The sequence below is a fragment of the Mauremys mutica genome, chromosome 24 (genome assembly GCF_020497125.1).
Source record: "Mauremys mutica isolate MM-2020 ecotype Southern chromosome 24, ASM2049712v1, whole genome shotgun sequence".
NCBI classification, from domain to species: domain Eukaryota; kingdom Metazoa; phylum Chordata; order Testudines; family Geoemydidae; genus Mauremys; species Mauremys mutica.
Genome location: NC_059095.1, coordinates 4,874,089 through 4,897,066, shown reverse-complemented (window position 1 = coordinate 4,897,066; position 22,978 = coordinate 4,874,089). Strand labels below are relative to the sequence as shown.

Genomic DNA, 22,978 nt, shown 5'->3' with positions numbered 1-22,978 from the left:
GCAAAGTTAAAAGTCAATCCATGCATTTAGGATATGAATGGCTCCATCATGATTTTATAGCAAACCTGTACCCCAAAAGAGTTGTCATGACAATCTCATATTTGACTACAAGGACAGTTCTTTTCTCAACCCTATTTGTTAAAAAAGACGAGACTGAAGAGTACTGGATGGCAAAGGGGCTTGATAATAGATTAGAAAAATGCATTTCCAGGTTATTCATTTAAATCCAGCCTAGACCAATAGTGATGAGAAGCTACTGTGCCCAAAACTGAAATACAGTAGACAGGAGTCCACAGCTTAACTCCAACCCCTCTGCCACTAGTACCACAATGGGCGTGAACTGGCAGCCTCTTTGGCACACAGAGGTTTATGGATATGGAAAGTGAACTCTCCTAGAGATGGTTTCTCCAAGAAGCATTGCAACACAGCTGGGGAGCTTGCAAGGCTACTAGGGATGGTAGCTGTTTTGTGGGTAAAGAGTTGAGAGACCATCAGTATTAAGGGATGTCAGTCCAACTATCCTCTGCAAGCACTCAAATTCACACAAATGTATTTACTTACATTTACACTGCCTGTTGTTGTTTTTCCCCTCCACCAAAGATTATGGTAACAGAGAAAAAGTACTCCCTGTTTTTAGTTTATTTTACGTATCTGACAACTCTTGGAAAACCACTTACATAGCAGCAGAGGAGAGAAATATTTTAGAAGATATGAAACCCTGGGGTTGTAAATCCACAAACATTAGCTGAGGCAGGTGTAGTAACTGAAATGACTTTTAGCTCGTGGTTTTTAAACCCAACACGATTTCAAGCGAAAGGGGTCCCTTTAAATCCATCACCCAGACAAATGAGTGGGAATCTGAATTCGTACTAGGCCATTTATCAAACAGGCTGTGCTTCATCCCCCAGTACAAAACTGCTGAAGCTCCAATTTCTATATTGAAATTCCATCACTAAGCACATAATTATTTGTCCAGAAAACAAAACATTAGTTTAACATATGCCTTGTGCCAAGACTTCACAGAACTTTCCAACACTTAATAAAAGAGCTACAATTTGATAGGCTACAAAGGAAAAATTGTTAAGTTTTATTTTTTTAAAGTAATACTTAGATTATATGCTCTTTGGAGCAGAGATCATGTTTTCATTGTAAGTACGTACAGTTCCTAGCATGATGGGAACTCAATACCTGATCGGGGCTCTAGGCACTACTGCAATCAGATAAGAAATAACGTATCCCTCTGTAAACACTGTTTTTCATTGCAATAATATTACCAAGCTCTGCAAGGGATTCTTCCAAACATTGCATGTTTACTGTAACACACTTTTAATGACACTTCCTGCTGCTGATTAAATCTTGGGCTTGTCTACACTTGAAATGCTACAGCGGCCAGCTGTTGCACTGCAGCAGCACCATTGTAGCGCTTCAGCGTAGACACTCAGTACAGTGACAGAACGGGTTCTCCTGATGGCGTAAACTAATCCGCCTCCCGGAGAGGAAGTAGCTGGGTCAATGGAAGACTTCTTCCGTCGACCTAGCACTATCTACGTCAGGGGTTAGGTCAGCTTAACTACATCTCGGGGTGTAGATTTTATTTTTTTTACATGCCTGAACGACGTAGCTGGATCAACTTAACTTTTGACTGTCGAACTGGCCATACTGCAGGATCCTGAATTCCCTACTCAAGCAACCCCTCCCACTGGTTTCAGGACAGAGTCTGTTGGACATTTAATAAAACCACCTGCACACACACACAAAATGTTAAGTAGAACTTATCCCTGATCAGAGCGCAGCACAATGCTGGACAGCTTGATAACAGGAACCTCTGAAGACTTTGCTGATGCTATTTCACGGATGGGCAAGTGATACCCTATTCAAAGCCATTTCAGGATGGCTGCCAAGATAATGTGCTAGTTCTGAATAGAGCTACAAATACTTTTTAAAACAGGATCATGTTAACAAATGAAAAATAAAAAAGTTACCGTTCGAAATGCAACCATTGAGGGCATATGGTTAAATGCGCTCACGTGACTGGGGCTCACAAACTGAAATAAATCATTTGCCAGAGGCTAAGCACTTTGTGGTTTAAAAGGTTTCCCTTTTTCTTTTAAACACAGAGGCAGTCATACTGGGACTCGTATGGTTTATGCAACCTTACAAATCCATGTCAGGTAGAAGCTGCAGGCTCAGCAGGGTGTGGCCGTGCAGTAGAACGCAAATTATGCTGAGTAAAATTGACCAGTTATGGTCAAAGCAACTGTAGGCTTAAACAAATTAAAGCAGAGGTCTTTCTGGGAAGGTTTAAACTGATTAGAGAAATCTGATCTGACTTCAACAAGATAACTAATCTGTTTTTTGTCCATCCCCATTGTCTGACAAATTATAACTGTCAGAATTTATTCCCCATTTTAAATTTTTTTACCCCAGTCAAATAAAAAAAAAAATCTCAAAGTAATCAAGGTGCCTTTAGAAAAAGGACACATTTCCTGGAAGAGCACAGCAAAACCTTGCCCCAAAACAGAGTGTAGATAGTGGCAAGGTAGCGTCAGCAACATAATGTCAAGTTATCTGAACATGCTACCAACCACATTTAGTTCATTCACATCATTCACTAATGGCTAGTAGAAGAAACACCTCTTTCCTAGGGAAGGGAATCCCCTACATCAGTTTCCACTTGCCTGCTTTTTCCAGAGTTTTACATGTGCAGAATTGTTTCTTTTTATTACTCTATACAATCTGTACTCTGATTTTACAGTCAATAAGTCCACAAGTGCAAATACCCAAAAATGTTTAGTTAGCATGCTGGGCACTAGCTAACGCCATTACATGGACTTCAGTCCCCTTGATCTATTAGCCAATCTTCAGCAGCTCCAGAACATCTAAGGACTTCTTCCTCCCAGCATACGTCACGTGCATTAGCTTATATAAATGGAATTTGCAAGAGAGGGACAGAGAATATGCTGGCATGAATCCATATCTGGAATGATTTAGATGGTAACCCAAGATACATTTTGAAGAGATGCCCTAAGTCCCAGCTACTGATCATTAGTGGTCTTCAATTAATTGGATCTTTTCTTTTTTGGTTTCAGGGTTGCCCCCTTGTTCCTCTTTACTCTACCTACTGTTCCTGACATGCTCTGGTGATACTACACTAATTACAAATTACAGCTAAAAAGAATACAGCAGCAAAGGGTTGAAGTTTAAATGCAAAGCAAAGGCGGTGGTTTGCCTGGGCTCTTTACTGACCTCCTTTATGCCATGCAAAAATGACCTCATAGTTGATTTAACTTTTTTGCCTGCTTTTGTAAGTTCCTGACTTCCCTCTTCTGGCTGGGAGATTTGGGCAGGAGACACAGATGGTTTCATCATAGGACGGTGAAATCTGAGCTGCGATATCCCAGCCCCTAAATGAAAATGTCGGGGAGATGAGACCTACAGCTCAAGTTTCGTTCTCCTGTGATGTCCCCATCCAGATGTTCCAAACATCACAATGTCCTCCAACCAGACAGACCTGTCACAACCTGATATTGTTAATGCAAACAAGCAAAAGTGTGTGTGTGTGGGGGGGGGGGAATGATTTAGATAAAACTGAGGTCCTCTATACACTATGATAGAACAGTAAATGGCAAACAGTTTTTTCTTTACAGATTACCTTTCTTCGGCAAACAGGCAAGCTCAGCAGTTACTGGGCAGAGGGGGTGAGGTGTGCTGACCTACGGGTTAAAGTCAGAGACTGTTTGAGAGATATCGATATACTCTGGTGCCTTTACAACAGTGTGTCTGTTCTCTTCACCAGAGGGGTTTTTTTTAAAAGTTTGTAACAGCTTTTGATAGGAAATCAGAAGCAGTGATTCCCGTAACAGCTGTAGTAAATGTACAGCTTCACTTATACATCCAACAAACAGTAACTTATGAAGGGTAAAATCAATATCAGAAATTCTCTCTGTCTGTTCTACATTATCTCATGTCTTGGCAACATTACATTTCACTTGATGGGTTCTCTACAGTATAGAGTGCATTTCTCTAAAAATGTACTTAGCTCCCTAAGAAAACTCTTACACAACAGTCTGTACCCAATTAGCAAAATGAAGAAAAACAGCTTTGGAACTATAAGACTTTTGAGCTCCAGAGATACTAAAATCCTCTCAGATACTAAACAATACTCTGCACTAAGACAGTGGACTTCTTCGGGAGGACCTCAGAGTGAGTAATAAAGGACCTCGGAGTGAGTAATAACTCCATTTTACAGAAGGGGAAACTCATGCATAGAGAGAGAACTTGTATAAAGACACCCAGAAAGCCAGTGGTATGATTGGGCACAGACTTCAAATATCCTGACTTCTAACCACTAGAAACCACTTCCTTGTAAAGTCTTCCACTCTAAAAGTAAATTAATCCCTTTGAAATAATCCACTTACCCAAAACAGATCAATGGTAATGTGCACTGCTAGGGAAAGTCCATAATGGCTAACACTTAATTATCTAAATGGGCCATCCTGATTATCACTACAAAAGTTTTTTTTTCTCCTACTGATAATAGCCCACCTTAATTGATTTGTCTCGTTAGAGTTGGTATGGCAACCCCCATCTTTTCATGATCTCCGTGTGTGTGTGTGTGTGTGTGTGTGTGTATGTACATATATATATTCATTCCTACTGTATTTTCCACTCCATGCATCTGATCAAGTGGGTTTTAGCCCACAAAAGCTTATGCCCAAATAAATTTGTTAGTCTCTAAGGTATCTATTGGGTTTCCGGGAAACGGGGCGCCACAAGTACTCCTAGTTCTTTTTGCTGATACAGACTAACACGGCTACCACTCTGAAACTTAATTATCTATACATGTAAGCTTTTTGTTGGTTCTGATAAATTCAAGCACACACACACAATTCTAGCCTGAACTGATGCAAAACATCTTTGCAGTTGTATATTTACCTGTAAATTTGAGTATTGGAGAAAGCTGGAACACTGTCGTACTATGGTCCTTTGGTGGTCTCTGTTTTAGGTGAAAAGGATGTCACAAGAGAGGCAAAAAAGCCAGAAAGTTGAGACATGTAGGGGATCCACCTTTTCATCCTGACACATCACACACTTTTTAGATTTACTGCCACAAAACCAACCGGCCTCCAGCGGAATGCAGTTTTTCTGAACAGAGACTGTGGTTGCATAGCACAGTGGGTGCCATAAAAAAAAACAAAACAAAAACATTTGCCACTCTACCATAACTTCAGAACCATAAAATGTCTCCCATTCTAAATAGAGGAAGATACAGCAGTTACATCACATGCCAGGGTGGTGAATGCAGAGTTTTTAATACCTCACTGTACACTCACACTTTGATATGGGCCAGTTGCTGGCTGACATATTTAAATTCCCAGAAGGTTCTAAAGCCATTCACAGTGATATTGCATGAACTCTGGGAATGAAGGTCAATACTGGTCATGAAAAACCAAGAAGCGATGACAACCCCAGGGAGCTATTTCTGTTTCAGCATCCTACCAAAAAGCACATGGAAAATTACAAAAGTGAGAGCAAGTTTTGTACAAGGCCACAGCTGTCTCACTTCCAGGCACTGTGCTGCTATTCCAGGCTTTACATTACCAAGGACAGACAGAGTGGAAGTCCACAACCCCCAAATCAAATGGTTCAGCAAGTTTACACTCAATCCTTTCCTCCTTCGGCCCTCCTCCCAAACTGGCAGTAAATGACCCCCATCTTTTAGGCAAGTTAGAGCTTCTCATCTTAAGATCTTGTCAGAGCCACCCAAAGCATCAAAGAGGAATTATTCCCTACAAGCATCTCGTCTGTCCTAGAAACATCAGAACCTCCGAGGCAAGCAGTGAACAGAGATAATTTATCAGAGGGGTAGCCGTGTTAGTCTGGTTCTGTAGAAGCAGCAAAGAATCCTGTGGCACCTTATAGACTAACAGACGTTTTGCAGCATGAGCTTTCGTGGGTGAATACCCAATTCTTCGGATGCAAGTGGGTATTGCATCCGAAGAAGTGGGTATTCACCCACAAAAGCTCATGCTGCAAAACGTCTGTTAGAGATAATTTAGTTAGAGATGCAAGACTTTTGACCCTAACGATGGGAGCAGTTATCAAACTTTCACTACGCAGGCGGAAGTTTATTGGCTTTCTAAGTTAGAAATTGCTGGAAGTCATCTACAAAGACCTCTGCAACTAGAGTCATAGGTGGAAAACATATTCAAGGATCACTTTGTTCTACCAGCCTTCAGGCATTTGGGGATTGTTCAACACTCATGACTTCTACTTTGGGAGAAAACTGTGCAGTAAAATAACAGTTCCAACTTCAAGAGTCATAAACTGCTCCATCCTCTCCTGGGAGCTAGAGAATATGAAATGCAGATATGGAGGGGGAGGGGGAAAGCAACATCAAGGGTAGAAGTTGAGTCATCTAACTCATCATGTACATCATGAAGTAGCAAACTCCTGCAATGGACATGTACATCAGCTCCCAGCCTTTGTCACATAATCTTGGCTGCCAGTTCTTTACCCTTGAAAAGTGCCAATAGAGTACCAACAAAAGGAAACAAAAAATATCTAAATTCAATTCTCTAGTTTTAGCCAATTAAGTTTTAAAAACTGGACACTATTACCACTAAGCCTGTTTCTTAGTTTGATGCTTTTGTTTCATGACATAAGCCAATTCCTTAGTTTTAGCACGATCCTAATTATTAAGATTAGAGTACAATCGCCCATTGATCACCCAAAAGCATATACCACCATCTGTCATGACCACCTTTGGAGGATACTAGCAGAGAGAGATTTCCAAAGCATCTAAATATACTCAGCACAAGTCACCACCACCACCAGACTATGATGCAAACAGTAGTAAGCGACACTGAGTGCACTGACTGCACAGAGTCTGAGATAAGGGTATGTTTTTTGTCCCCAAGCCTCTTTAAGATATACCCAGAATTTATGATGATATAAGCCTTAGAAGGTTTTGACAAAATGGAACGAGCTGGGATTTCCATTGGTGGACATCTTTTAACTGACCTCAGACACGTTGATGACACCACGCTCTTTGCTACAATGTCCGATGCAATATAAAAAACGATGAAGTTTATAACAAGGAACTGGGGAATAGGGACTATTCCTGAATGCAACAGAAACAAAATGCACAAACATTGACATGACTAAGAAAAACAGGACGTGAGAACCCATCACAATTAATAGACAAGCTGTAGAGGCAGTAGATGAATTTAATTATCTAGGATCATACATATTGAACCAAGGAGGCTGTTCCAAAGAAGTCGGAAGATTAGAGATGGCTCACTCAGCTACTGCCTCAGTTGAGAAAGTGTAGAAAAAGAGTCGCATCTCACAATGTACAAAGGTGCGACTGGTGAAAAGACAATTTTTTTCCATAGCAATTTACGGATGTGCAAGTTGTCAAAAGTTAATGCTGCTGACAAGAAGAAAATGTAAGCTATTGAAATGTGGGCTGGAGAGTATTCTTGAGTATCTCCTGGGTGGAGAATAAGATGAATACCTATGTTATAAATATTATTGGGGACAAGCAAACACTCATGTTGGAAATCAACAGACAAACTTATGTGCTTTGGTCACATTAGGCACAGAGATGGAAACAACCTTGAGAAAGTTATTATGGAAGGCATAGTGGAGGATCATCATAGTAGGGGACAGCCAGCAAGGAGATTGATGGATGGGTGCTCGAAGTTAGCAATGGATTACAAAGGCTTCTGAAAATTCTGTTATGTCACTGATATTCAGGCATGAATACATGGATTTACGTAATCATTAGTATAGAGTTTAGCATCTTCCATCCTAATATCTCAAAGCACTTTCCAAACTGATTATGCCTCCAAATATAATTGTGAAGTCATTATGCTTACTCTACAGGTGGGTAAACAGACACAGAAGTGATCAACTGTAACCACTCCAGGAGACCTGGGCATCACCACAGAAAGCTCAGTGAAAAGCTTAGAGATCAACAGTGGTTAAAAAAGCACACAGTATCAGGATATATGAAGAATGTGATAGAAAATACTGAAAATGTCATGATATAAATCACTGGTATAGCCACACTAGTCAGGGTGAGTTCAGTTCTGGTCGCCCCATCTCAAAAATGATATAGCTAATAAAAGCAAACACTTAATTTTACTAAAAGCATAACATGTGGAACTCATTGCCACAAAATACCGTTGAGCAGAAGCGTTTAAGACACTTCTATCTCAACATCCAGAGTAATGTTAGACAGGATACATTTATAAATGATATAAATTCTCAGGCTTCAGGGCACAAGGCAGCCTCTGGAACTACTCCTATGGACCAACAGTGGAGCACAACCAGTAACCCCATGCTAAGCAGTACGCATGCACTACTGCCAAGGCAGATGTAGAAAAGGAACCTCAGCAGAATAAAGTGAATGTTTATAAACACAAGAACAGTAATTTCCCTCTGTAAGGATCACAAAGAACTAATGAAGCGATCTTTCAACATGATTTAGAGCAGAGGCACTCAAGCGATGGATTACACACACTCATGAAAAAACCATTAGGCTCACTCCTTAATGGCTGGACATCCTATGCTTAATAATGAAACTGTTTTCCTACGCAGCAAGATAAAGCTATGAGCAGTCTAATTATATCAGGAGTCATTCTGATTGAGATATATGAATTGTTTCAATATAAATAGACTTTCACTTAAACAGTTCATTATGATAGTTTTCCAACCCATTCCAGGCCCACAATGGGGCAGCTTTTGTCTGCAGCTATGGAATTTGACTAGTTGGAAATGAAGAACAGAGAGATTTAGATTTTCAAAAGTGGCTTAGGCTTTTTGGAGAGTGACAGCGATGTGTGTGGCAATCTATTTTGAACTCACACTGACTGGCGAGTTGAGAAACTCAATAAGCAGCTCCGCCATAATCAGGATCAATAAGACCATGAGTAAGTGCCCAATTTCATGGGCATATACCATTAAGAAAGCTGTACAATACCAGTCGCATATTTCATCATCTATAAATACAAGCATTTCCTCTATGATATGCTGTTACAGAACGCTGGCTAGGAAACCACAGGTATGCACAGTCAAACTCAACTTTGCCATTCTTGAATTACATGGGCCTGATAACAAAAAGCCCTTGGGAACTTGATCTAGTTCCTTTTCCTACCTGAAGATCTATCACAGTGATCATTCCCTTCCCAGCTGTCCATCCACAGACACTGCATGCAAATACAATTTGGAAGCTTGCTACACCCACCCATCTCTCTGATTCCTTATGTCAACTGACAATAGCTGTCAGGTGCATACAACTTGCTAAGGACCACTGCCTTTGTTAGCAGGGGCGCTAAAAGTTAAACTGAACTCTCTTACACACACACACACACACACACATATATATATATATATATGTGTGTAACCCCAGAAATAGGAACTTTGGAAACTGAAAAAAGATTTTCACATCTCAACAGCCAAGCCAGATGCAAGTTCCCCTTTATGTTCAAACAATATACAGAGAGAAGTACTAATTCATACCAAGCAGCAATTTGTCATGAGTGATGAGAGGAAGCTGGAAATCACAACTCCTGAATTAATTTGCTCTGCTAATGACTTATTTTGTGACAATGGGGAAACCTTAATCTTTTCTGTTCCTCAGTATACCTATCTGTAAAATGGGTCTAGTAACCTCACAGGGGGTCTGAGAGGTCTCATCATACTCTGAAAAGCACCGAGATTTTCAAATGAGGGTTGCTACGTGAGTGCAAAGTTTAATATGATCAAAACTAGCAGGTGCTTGCCTCCTTAGTCCACAATTCTATATTTAAATGGGAAGTGCCAAACGATTATTTTTAATTCTTTCCATTATTTGCTGTAATCTTTAAAAATGGAAAGTTTTTTCCCAACTGGTTTAGTCTCTTTCCATTTGGCACACTTAGTTTCTCAAAGAGCAAAACTCAATATGATTCTGCTTTGTTAATTTCCTTGTCTGAGGATCTGCATATCAGTCACACTTGGAAAAGAGCTCCCCCAAATTAATCTGTGGACCCTCTGCTAGCCAGGCATCAGACTACGCAGGAGTAGAGCAAGAACTACTCTAGGGTAATTCAAAGACCTGGTCTACACGGGGGGGATCGATCTAAGATACGCAACTTCAGCTATGAGAATAGCGTAGCTGAAGTCGACATATCTTAGATCAAATTAAAATTACTTACTTCGCGTCCTCACGACACTGGACCAACGGCTGTGGCTCCCTCGTCGACTTTGCTTCCGCTTCTCGCACTGCTGGAGTTCAGCAGTCAATGGGAGAGCGATCAGGGATCGATTTATCGTGTCTACACTACATGTGATAAATCGATCCCAGATAGATAGATCGCTATTTACAATTCCTTAGCAACAGATTGATGAATTTATGTTTGAAAGACAGATATTCAGAAGCTAGAGTTTGTTCCCTACCAACTTAGACTATGAAAGTATATTCAAATGGGTAAATTGAAGCTGCTTTTTTAAATAAAAACAAAGAAGCAGCGTATTACCAACTGTAGTGCAAAATATAGCAAATTGTAACCCAACTCACCCAATCACAGATTAACGTGCAATTTAGAAAGAGTTATGGGAAAACAACTGAAGAAACCTATCTTTAAACTGATTCTGAATAGAACCAAGTCTATTTATGACAGACAGCAAAGGATAACATCAATGTGAAAGATACTAAGTATACTGTATGTGATTAAAATGGGGTCAATGTAGGGCATGCCCGTACCACACAGTTTATGGCACCCTAATCTCTTGAACGCTCAGGACACATCAGAATGTACCTGAGATACATTTATGTAAAAGCACAGATTTTACACTACCCTAACTCTGTAAAGTTTGCATTCCCAGCATATCAGAACTGTGCATAGTCCTGAGCAAGAAAGCGGTAAAACCTTCCTCACTTCTTACCTTGGCTGTGCAAGTTATTAGAGAGTCATAGCATGGCTGTAAAGAATATATTTGGCAGATTAACTGCTTGAATTGTACACTCAGTAAACAAAGGGGAGAAAAGTTGAGATCACTTCCAAGTTTCTTGCCATCTACACAGGCAAGAAGGTGGTGAAGGTAAAAAAAAAAAAAAGCAAACTTTACTTCTAAAGATACAAGTATCCACAGCACGGAGAGGAAAAGCTTCACCTTTAAAGGAGCCCTAACCCCACCTCTTTGAAGCTCAGACCATACTGTGGAATCAAAGGCACTTGTTGGGAAGGAATTTGCTCCTTTCAATGAAAATATCTGCTCTTCCACAATTCAGTCAAGCCAAATGATAAAGCCAGGTGGGTTTAAATTAGTGGTGGAACAGACTTAATTACAAGTGCCAGGAAAAGGCTCAGCAGTTGGAAAACAACACACCCAGAGAGAGGCCTCCTGGATTATAAAAACAGGAGGAGATAGAAGTACAAACAATGAACCCTATTTGACAAAGTCATGGCAAAACTTAAACTGCCGGAGGACACTAACGGAGAAATTGCACTCGGCAAAGAAATGTGGGTCTAATTCAATACAAGCCGCCACATTAACGCAACACCGTGGCTGGGAATTTAAATGCACAAGAATCGGGAAATCTCTCTAAAAATAACAACTCAGCCCCTTTGCACAACTGTAGCCTTTTATATCACTCAGTACATTGTTAAAATGTCTCAATCTATAATGTACAAAGCAGATGAGTTATGGTTGCTGTGGGAATCTTTGAATGTCTTGATTTGCACATTTACATTCTCAGATACAACACTGCATTATCAGCTTCTCCTATTGAATTTTCTTCTGTTTAAAAAAATAAATGGAGAACTGGCTGAGCATACATTCAAACAAACATGCTATGTGAGGCTGTAATAAATTCACTTTGTGCATTTATTTGAAGGCGTAATCACCTGTAGTCTGCAGGGTCAAACAGTGAAATAAACTCACCCCTGCGTATTTTATTTCCATCCCTACTTGGACATTACAAAAGGGCTGCCAAGCTCATGAAGAGGGAGTAATGGAATTGGGGAACGAACTTCTTAAGAAGCACCACAGCATTGGAAGCTAGGACTCCTGAATTCTTTTATTTGCTTTTCCACTGAGCCTGGTCTATACTCGCAAGCTATATTGATAGAATTATGGCAGTTAAAGGTGTAGGGTTTTTTTTGTTTTGTTTTTTGTTTTTTACCAACAGTTATACCAGTACAAGTTCTAGTACAGATGCAGTCATACCAGTATAAAAGTGCCTTATACTGGTATAGTTATTCCTCCTCCCACATGGAATAGGATTACCAGTGGAAAGCTCCCTTATACAAACTCTTGCATCCACACTGGGAGGGTTGTTCCACAACTACACAGATAGTAACTAAAGTGGTACAACTTTCTAGTGTAGGCAATTCTAGTGTACAAATGACACTGTAACTTTGGGCAAGCCACTTAACCCCTCTGTGCTTCGGAGTCTCCAATTGTAACATGGATATACTATCACAAAAGGTTGTTGTGTTACCTCACTAATGTTTATGATGTGCTTTGAGATTCACAAGTGAAATGCACTATAGAAAGGCAATAATAAATATTCGTATATGGAAATCTAAAAAAGCTTACTTCTGAGTCTTGCTGTTGACGTAGGCCCCCAGAGGTTATTCCCCAAATTCCCCAAGAAAAAGGCAAGAAGTTTTCTATTCTGCCCCAGAAGCTTAATAAACTGAACATCCTAGTAAGATTAAGCTGTCCCATGCTTCAGCTGCTTTATTGACAACATACACTGGAGAGGAACTTTGTTATGTTAACCCAAATGTGGATATATTTTACATTAAATCTTCTACAGATACTTTCATTTCAAGACAGCACAATACAACTTTATTGCTGCTGAGTTATCTGTAATTCTGACCTCATTTGTCATTCATTCAGCTTGCAGAATGACATTAGGACATTATGTTTCATGCTTCCCCAGACCTCAGTTCCATCAGCAGAACTGTCAGAGCACCAATTCACCGTTCAGAGTTTCATATTTCTTCCCCACAAAGGACTCGCTGTAAAGCACAGTCTCTCCCTTCACTCACAGGCTGCCGTGACTTTAATGGTTCAACTTGAAATTCAAACATTTTGTTTACAGCAATGGAATATTGCTTAAACTAGGACTCAAATACAGTCTTAGGCTAGATTACTTCAAGTGAAGCACATTATAGGGAGGGAAGAGGCAGAATCCATCTATCAGAGCCCTTTTATTTGGTAGAAGAGATAAATGACGTATTTCTATTTCCAGGTAGAAAAGTCATTCACAAGAAAATGCCTCCCTCCCCCAACTCTGCCAAGAAACTCAGAACATTTCTGTGGAAACCTATAAACCACCACATATACACTTGGCTGTGCTCTGAAATTTCAAAGGCACAAAAGGTTGTACAACCCCTACGAGAGAGCACAAAGAGAGGCTCAGGCAACATGGCAATGTGGGTAACTAAGAGCAGCGGTACATTCAACCGAGCAGCTGACACATCAGGGCAATATCACCACTGGCAAAAATGCATACAGTGTCTTTAACTTCAATGGAGTCGTACCTGCTCACGCTAGCTGTGTACTCCATCCTGCAAGACAACATGTAAGAAGATCATAAATAATCCTAATACTTAGCATTGATATACATGTACAGCACCTGGCATAATGAGGCCCCAATCCTGATTGGGGCACCTGGACAGTACTTCCATCCAAAGGACTAAGTGCTTTACAAACATGAATTAAACCACAAAACATACCTGTGAAGTAGGCATATATTATACCATTCTATTAATGGGGAAAACAGAGGCACAGAAAGGGAAAGTGGCTTGCCCAAGGTCATACAGTAGTTCAGTGGCAGAGGCAAGAGACAAACCCTGGTCTCCAGATTCTGTATCCTGTGCCTCAGCTACAAGACCATCCTTCCTCTGCCTCGTGATCCAATCACTACCTAGGGAAGTAAGGGAATGAAGTTAAGGTAGATCTACACTACAGCAGCACAGCTATGGGGCTGCAGGTGTGCTGCTGTAAGGCCATAGTGTAGTTGCTTCCTACATCGATGGAGGGGTTTTTCCATCGATGTAGGACAGGTAATCTACCTCTCGGAGAGGCAGTAGCTAGACTGATGGAAGAATACTTCCATCAACCTAGCCACATCTGAACCAGGGGTTAGGTTGATCTAACTATGGTACTTTGAAGTGCAAAATTTTTCAGTCCTGAGTGAAGGTCAATCAAAGTTCTAGGTGTACACCAGGCCTCAGAAGGAGTGCATGGCGTCTGTCTAGCCCAAAAGATCCTGGCCCCATGTGCAGCCCTACCAGAGGAGTTATGAATGCTCTGATTGACCACATCACCACTCCCAGTGGAAAAAGCTGTACAAAGACATCAAAGCTTGCCTCCTTACTAGTCATAAATACATAAACATATCACTTTAAGCTCATTTAAGGCTGGCTCAACATGTATTTTGCTATGTCAGTCTATTTCACAGTAATATGTTTACAGTTCTAGATCATGTTACCAAAAAGACTGGAAAGATTTTAAATTTTAACAAATGTTTCAAAGAAGAATATAAACCTCTCTTAATTAAGCCTAGAAGGCTTTCCTGACAGATTCAGACTCTAGTGATTAAAATCACAACTCAGTTTTCACTGACTGCAGAGTTAGCTCTTTATTACAGTGTTACTGTTCAAAAAAACATTAAACTTGTGTCAGCATTTCCATTATAAACCATTTCAGGAGTCTATTACTTAGCCATTTAAAAAGACTACTCCATGCTGAAACTTGCTGTACAAGGTCCCCGCATGGGAACAATTTTGAACGCACACGTGTCTAAAAAAATCTTTTCGGTCCATTTATACGTTAATGTAAAGAAAAGTATCTTACTGAAACAAGATGAAAGTAGCTCCAATTTTTAAAGCACGTGTCAGTGAGGTGTAATGCTCTATACTGCCTACAAGTTACTGGTTCCTACTGTCTCCTGCCTCAGTCAACAGGGGCTGGGGGTGTGTGTGTGTGTCTACAAGATGATGCAGCCTTTGGGAGAGGGAATATCTCAATGCTCAGTAGCGACCCAAAGGGAGTCCTCTCCTACTCAAGAGTGGGGAGCATAAAGCGTGGGAAAAGATGGAGGACTCTATGGATTTGACAGGAGGTTAAGGACCCCTGGGGGAAGGAAGGGCAAGTTAGTATGTGAACGAAAAAATGTCATGGCAGCTCAGCAGGTTCTTTCAGAGCATTTTTAAAGGGACAGTGTCAAATCGAGACCTAGTTACTTTAAAAAAAAAAAGAGCTAGAAGTAGTGTCAGGTGCTATTCTGGCTCCGGAGTTGTCCTGCCAATTTTTGTGGATTCACAATAACATTTTCCTGTTTTTATAAAAATCCTTTTCCTATCGCTGTTTGATGTGAGAAAGCCCGCATAAAACACGATACCAGGTACAGGCAAGTGCTGTCAAGGTAAGCAAATCGGGAAAGAGATTTTTTTCCTTTTAATTGTTAGTCACCTCAGGTGTAACAATACAAGGCCAAAAAAAAAAACCAACAACCCCAAATCCAGGCAGAGAGTTATTTTTAATGGCTATTAGCCAGGATGGGCAGGGATGGTGTCCCCAGCCTCTGTTTGCCAGAAGCTAGGAATGGGCGCCAGGGGATGGATCACTTGATCATCACCTGTTCTGTTCATTCCCTCTGGGGCACCTGGCACTGGCCACTGTTGGAAGACAGGATACTGGGCTAGACAGACCCTTGGTCTGACCCAGTATGGCCGTTCTTATGGTCTAAGTTGATGATAATACCAAGCAGCTATAGCTCTGCCAGCCCTATATTATTCAAATATTAGGAAACTAGAATGCAACTATTAAACTTTGGTGCTCTAGAATAATGCTGATTTTGCCAAGTATGAAGATACTTGAAGATTTTAGACTCTTGCTTCGAAGGGTTAAAAAAATTCAGACAATTAAAGTGAACGTATGTTTCCTTTAAATGGTACATAAATATAAGAAAAGTGCAAGGTTTCAGCAATACAGCTTTCATAGGGGTTTGACCACCAAGCTGTATAGCTGGAAAGTATTATCTGGATGAGAAAACTGATGCATAAAAGCTAAGTGATTTGCCAGGGGTCCTACGAAGAGCAAGAGACGGGGATGGGAACAGGTCTCCTGACTTGGCATCCTATCCACGGGACTTTGTTGGAAAATTACTTCTTTATGGGATAAATGGACACACACAGTACTCATGATATTACAACCTAATACAATACAGACATCTTCCATCAACAAGAGCCTGTTTTGGCAACTCCTGCACACCCACTTGACAGAACCAACCCAGCTACGCAAGTGGGATCTGGAATCCCTCCTGTCTCAAAAGCTTTCAACAGAACTGTTAACTTAAAAATTCCAACTGTAGGGCTACATTCTCCCTCAGGTTAGGCCTGTGCCACCCCCTCTGCCACACCCCATCCCGAAGACAATAGGATTGCACAGATACAACAGAGGGCATGTTGTTGCCTGCAGAATTTACAAGTGATGATGTTGCACAAGCCAAAGAGAACCCAAGGAAACTTTCAGAACCCTTGGTGAAAAAATTCCAGTCCAGTTTGCGGGACTGGAATTTAGAAAAAGCCATCTATTTTTATTGTAAACTGAGAACATTTGCTTTAGAATAAAAATTAAAGTAGAACCTAATTCCATTTTTTACAGTCTCTTGTCACAGCAGAACCCTGCTTTAAGCACTGAACTGATATTTAACAACATTAAGATCCAAGACATTGGATATATATAGGTGACCACCAGCAGCACTAGAGTTAAGAGCCTGTCACAGCATAAACTCTATTTTTCAGGGGTTATGAACTGGGCAATTAAGATCAGCACCATTGTGGGCAAGAACTTGACATTCGAGGTCTCAGCGCAGAACAGATTTCTGAAGTGAGACACTCATTGGTTTCTGTCACTTTAGCCTGTTCCCCATGCAAACAGTTTTCTATTTTGGGATTAGAAAAGCCTGGTCCTTGCCTCAGACTAGGAATTAACATTAGAAAAAAAATTTCAAATGCATAGTAAACTTTACTTATTTTTAAAAACATTTTCATGCTAGAAAAATCCAGGGTGCTGTGAAGTAATTACATAGAAAAGGCTGATGGTCTAGACATCAAATAGGGACAGATTCTGATACCCCCACTCACATCAAATAATCCACGAATAACCACATTTTAGTCCTTCAGTCTACTTGTAGAGTAACATGCTACTCAGCCTCACAAAGGGTGGAAGAATCTGGCCCATAATGCACATAAAAAGGGAGTGTATTCATAAATTCAGGAGCTACTTTACTTCCATAAGAGATTTCCTTCTTGTTCTTCAATAACATCTAAAAACAACCAGGCAAAATTTAACAGAGAGGCATATTAGCATGTGGAATAGTCTCCTAAGGATTTGAAAGAAGCCTTGCTATGCAAGTCATTTAACAGGAAAGGCCCCTAGAGAATGTATGTCAGCAGAAACAGATAGGTAGATAAGGCAATAGGTCTTTTCCATCACTAACACTGAAGTAAAAAGCCACAGAGTATTAGAGAGCCTCTCTTTCCCCACAACAAAAGGGCTAGACTTTTTAAAAAAATGAATTGTTTTTATTTAGCTGTATAACAAAAGCAGCCCCATCAGGCGGAAGAAGGGTCCATTGTATTAGGTGCTGTACACGCAAATTGAGGGTTAATCTGGACAAACTACCTGTCCCCAAATACTACCAGGGGACTCAGAACACTAGGTGTTACACCTTAATACAGTAACCAAGGTCCTTCAAAGGCAGACCAACATAACTCCTCCCTTCCTGTCCCAAACTATCATGTGGTATTATGTTACACTCTTTAAGAGTTCTCCCACTGCACCCCAGAAGCGATTGCATTTTAACGACGGGTGAGGTGATTCCTGTAAAGGCGTTTTGGATAAAAGGGGCTATGTATAGGTAGGATTATCTTCTACAGTACCTGGGGATGCTTCAGACTAGATATCAATCCAGATTCTCAGCCCTAACTCTAGGCATCATGACTAGCATGGGTAAGCCAAACCTTTGGCCCACGTAGGTAGTTGCATTGCTTGGACTGTACTTCAGGAAATGACTCAAACAGCTACACCTTCAGGCCTGTCAAAACTCTGACTAATAAAGATAACTTGAGGAGGAATAGCCTCCTTGGAGGAACTAAGGAAACCTGAAGCACTGTCCCCTCCTTTCCAGAAAAAAGAAAGAAATGAGGTAACGGACAGGGAAGAAGGTGCAGGACAGAACTCTCCCCCCCAAGAACTGACCCTGGGGAAAGGAACAGCAGAGAGACTTGCCCCCCACACAGCTCCCTAGAGACCCTGACCTTAGGGGGGGAGGAAGAGAAACCTGGCCCCCACTTAGCTTCCCTGAACCCCCGGGTTGGGGGGAGGAGTAAGCAAAGAGCCCTTCCCCCACATGGTTCCCCAGAAATGCTGACCTGAGAGAAGGGGGGTAGAAGCAGAGAAACCCACCCCACCCCTGTGGCTCTCCAGTGACTCTGACCCAGGGAAGGGAAGCAGAGACCTGCCCCTCCATGGCTCCACAGAGACCCTGACTTGGGGGAGAAGGGCAGCAAAGGGCCCTGGCCCCCCAGAGATACTGACCCAGGGGGAGGGGAAGCAAAGGGCCCTGGCCCCCCCACAGCTCCCCAGAGACCCTGACCTGGGGGGAGGGGGAAGTAAAGGGCCCCCCCACAGCTCCCCAGAGACCCTGACCCGGGGGGAGGAGAAGTAAAGGGCCCCCCCACAGCTCCCCAGAGACCCTGACCCGGGGGGGGGAAATAAAGGGCCCCCCACAGCTCCCCAGAGATACTGACCCTGCCCGGGGGGGAGAGGAAGCAAAGGGCCCTGCCCCCCCGGCTCCCCAGAGACCCTGCCCGGGGGGGGAGGAAGCAAAAGGCCCCGGGCCCCCCCACAGCTCCCCAGAGACCCTGACCAGGGGGGGGGGAGAGGAAGCAAAGGGCCCTGCCCCCCAGAGACCCTGCCCGGGGGGGAGAGGAAGCAAAGGGCCCTGCCCCCCCCGGCTCCCCAGAGACCCTGACCCGGGGGGGGGAGAGGAAGCAAAGGCCCCTGCCCCCCCCCACGGCTCCCCAGAGACCCTGACCCGGGGGGGGCTCCCGGTCCCGGCCCCGCGGATCTCTCCGCACGCGGGGCTCCCGGGGGCAGCGGGCGGCTCTCACCTGGTCCCAAGGGGCGTTGGGGTTCAGACTCCCTCCTAGAGGCGGCTCCTCACTTCCGGGTTCGCGCCGCCGCCGCCATCTTGGGAGGCGTATTGCGTACACGAACTTCCGGCCCCCAGGCCGGAACCGGGGGGGGGTGGGCAAGGGAGCGGGGGTAACGAGAGGGAGCCGCCACCGACCTGCCCGCACCCCGCCTCCCCAACCCCCACCCCCTACCTGCCCGCACCCCCCCCAGTGCCCCCGCCCGCACCCCGCCTCCCCAACCCCCACCCCGTCGCACCCCGCCTCCCCAACCCCCACCCCCTACCTGCCCGCAGCCCGCCCCGTGCCCCCGCCCGCACCCCGCCTCCCCAACCCCCACCCCGTACCTGCCCGCACCCCCCCAGTGCCCCCGCCCGCACCCCGCCTCCCCAACCCCCACCCCCTACCTGCCCGCACCCCCCCCAGTGCCCCCGCCCGCACCCCGCCTCCCCAACCCCCACCCCCTACCTGCCCGCACCCCCCCCAGTGCCCCCGCCCGCACCCCGCCTCCCCAACCCCCACCCCCTACCTGCCCGCACACCCCCCCAGTGCCCCCGCCCGCACCCCGCCTCCCCAACCCCCACCCCCTACCTGCCCGCACCCCCCCCCCAGTGCCCCCGCCCGCACCCCGCCTCCCCAACCCCCACCCCCTACCTGCCCGCACCCCCCCCAGTGCCCCCGCCCGCACCCCGCCTCCCCAACCCCCACCCCGTACCTGCCCGCACCCCCCCAGTGCCCCTGCCCGCACCCCGCTCCCCAACCCCCACCCCCTACCTGCCCGCACCCCCCCCAGTGCCCCCGCCCGCACCCCGCCTCCCCAACCCCCACCCCCTACCTGCCCGCACCCCCCCAGTGCCCCCGCCCGCACCGCCCCGCCCCCACCCCCCCCCCCTTCCTTTCCGCACCCCCCCCAGTGCCCCCGCCCGCACCCCGCCTCCCCAACCCCCACCCCGTACCTGCCCGCACCCCCCCAGTGCCCCCGCCCGCACCCCGCCTCCCCAACCCCCACCCCCTACCTGCCCGCACACACCCCCAGTGCCCCGGCCTCCCCAACCCTCACCACCTACCACCCCCTTCCCTAGTGCCCCTCCACCCCTACCCCAGCTACCTAACACTGCACCCTGCTGCCACCCCTGCCCCCCAACCTACCACCACCCCTGCACTGCTTACTGCCGCCACCCCCTACTGCCACCCAACTCCCTGCTCCTACTGCCGCCCCCTCCTACCTACCAGCACCCCTGCCGCCACCCCCTGCACCCTGTCCTCTGCTGCCTACTGCCACCCCCTGCTATCTACCCCCTGCACTGTCCTGCCTGCTGCAGTGCCACAAGTGTCAGCTGCGGTATTTGGGGCTGACATTGCAGAGAGCTACCGGGGCTGTAGGAATAGTGGGGGACGGTCTCTTGCTCTTTTCCTCCTGATGCTGTGGTGTGGGTAAGAACAGAGGAGACGAGACAGGACTGCTGGGTTCCATTCCTAGCTCAGACACCTCACGCAATTTGCTTGCCCTGGGTGCATCTACACAGCCAGTCGCAGAGCCCGGGTCTGTGGAGATGTTCGAGCTCGAGCTCTGAAGTGAGGGAACTGGGAGGACTTCGGGGCCCAAGCTCCAGCCATCCAAACGGCTGCACTACAATTTTCGGTGCCGTCGCATGAGCCCAAGTCTGTTGGCTGGGCTGTGAGACTCGCTGCTGCGGGGATGCACCCAGCGTGCCTCGGTTTTCCAACTCGCAAAACGGGGCTGGCGATAACCTACCTCGCGAGGTAGATAAGCCCAGTTAGAACTGGACCGGATTTCCAGGGACATCACAGCGGCCGAGCTACAGTTGCTTCTGTCCCACACAGACCCAGTGTTCTCGTTCTGTGAATTGACAACAGATATGCTGAGTCATTGAACTGAACTGAAAGAAACTCTCTGTTCTGGAAACAAACCCAGCTACCTTTCCAATGGTCTCCTTTTTTGGTTTCCTTCCTGTCCCTTGTGTTGGATCTTTGCCACTTTTAATTCCCTGGACACCTAGACAAAAATAACCCCCGATGGGCTCCTGCAAAAAGTGCATTCCACAGGGCGCTATTTTTATGTTGGCATTAACTGTTCTAATCCAAGCACAACAATGCAGATATCCCACTTTTGCTCCATCTCTTCAGCTAGAAACTACCAACAGCCCAGAACCACTGCCATCCGCTTGGCCTTTGCCATATCAAGGTCCAGTGCGATAAGCTAGTGAGAAGAAGGGCTGCGAGCATGAATAAAACAGGCGGGTTCCCAGACAGTGTGAAACAAGGAGCCTCTGTGTGTTTGTTGTGGGGTCAGGTGTTGGTTTACTTGCTGTTGTGGTGAATGAAAAGGCTTTCATGCCTGGCAGTGCCCATGCGTGCTGGTTGCCACGTTCATGCTACTCTCAATGTGGAAAGCCCTCCTTTCCCCTATGCTCGCAGCCTGTTCTTGCCCAATGTTCACTAGCCACAGCCAGTAAAAAGCTCACCTGGCTCCACCCATGTTCCACCCCAAGGCCCCCTCCTGCTGCTTGTGGCTAGTTGCCCCAGCCCAGTCAGGCTGCCTCCTTTTCCGGGAAGCCTGCTGGGTGGAGCTGGGGCCTGGACTAGGGGCTATTCTATGGCCTGGACTTGGGGTTGCTGGGGCTGCCAAGCGCTGGGGGGCCCTCAGAGCTGGGGCTGCATTGCCTGCCACTCCAGGGCTGAAGGTGCTTGGGTGGCCTGGGGGAGGAGGGGACTCAGGCAGAAGGGCCAGGCCAGGCCAGGGACTAGCCTCCCCGTGCCCATGCTTCACCCACCGTCCATGACACAGAGAGAGCCTAAGTAGATGAGTTCATCCATTTGCAGTGTTTCCCTGTAGAATGTAGATACCAGTGAATGTATCTTGCAGGTTCCCCCCTCTATGTCCAACAGAGGATTTGAGTCTGTTTCAGAGCCACCTAAAGGGCTTGGCTCTTTAGTTCAAGTGGTCGCAGCTCATGCTTTTAGTGCTGAAGGGCCTCAGTAACAGCCATCACACCCACTAACAGGGATAGCCCATCCCAAACAGGAGCCACTGACCCCCACAACTGTGAAACCCCAACAGCGGCAGCTAAAATGGGGCCCAGCTTCCTAGCACCTGGGGTCCCCTCCCCAAAGTCATAACGATGATTGAAGGGATTCTATATAAAGTTATAGGGTTTTCTGGACCATAGTCCCATCAGCTCATATGTTACGCAGCTGGGTCACCAGGAATTCCTCCAAATAGGCTCAAGGACACTAAAAAAGGATACCGGAAGCCCTACTGAAATTCTCAAACCCACACCCTAAAACAGGAGGGGTACTGAGCAGGATCAGTTTAAGTGGGAACCCCAGCAGGAATAACATCCCTCTTGTAGAGTTCTGTTCAGCCACCACCAAACACTATCTAACAGCCACTCTATCGCCATCAAAAGAAATTAACTTCAAAGGAGGTAAAGAGAACAAAAGGATTTTTTATCATAACAGCCTTTGAGGAAGCCAGCCTGCCTCCCACTCATCATCCTGCCTGGGAGTCCTGAGTGTGCATTTAATTAAACATGCTCAGTTGTCTATATGTGCAATTTCCTTGACATCTGTTTCCATTCCATATCTTCGGGGGTTATGCGCCCAGATTTTATTGAGCTGGATTTTATCCAGAGTTAAGAACAACAAAACATAACGGAACTTCTCAACTTCCTTGCCTCTCCCCCACCACGTCAGCTTCCATACAGCCCTTGTTTTAACTCCAAGCCTGTTCTCCCACCAGCCCGGGG

The 22,978-nt window shown here is 45.2% G+C and overlaps 1 protein-coding gene across 7 annotated transcripts in view; it reads right to left on the bottom strand.

The window, feature by feature from the left end:
- SBNO2 (strawberry notch homolog 2) overlaps positions 1 to 22,978 on the bottom strand; it is a 128,716-nt gene that overhangs the window by 89,146 nt on the left and 16,592 nt on the right. For 2 of the 7 annotated variants that reach the window (XM_044998615.1, XM_044998622.1), the window contains exons 3-5: positions 20,965 to 21,069; positions 13,545 to 13,571; positions 4,936 to 5,156 (exon numbers count right to left, since the gene is read on the bottom strand). The gene's annotated coding sequence lies outside the window, so the exon portion shown is untranslated. Of the gene's footprint in view, positions 1 to 3,246; positions 3,397 to 3,652; positions 3,714 to 4,935; positions 5,301 to 13,544; positions 13,572 to 19,187; positions 19,297 to 20,964; positions 21,070 to 22,978 lie in introns of those variants that run through there. The other 5 variants (XM_044998616.1, XM_044998618.1, XM_044998620.1 and 2 more) reach the window with 5 other exon arrangements.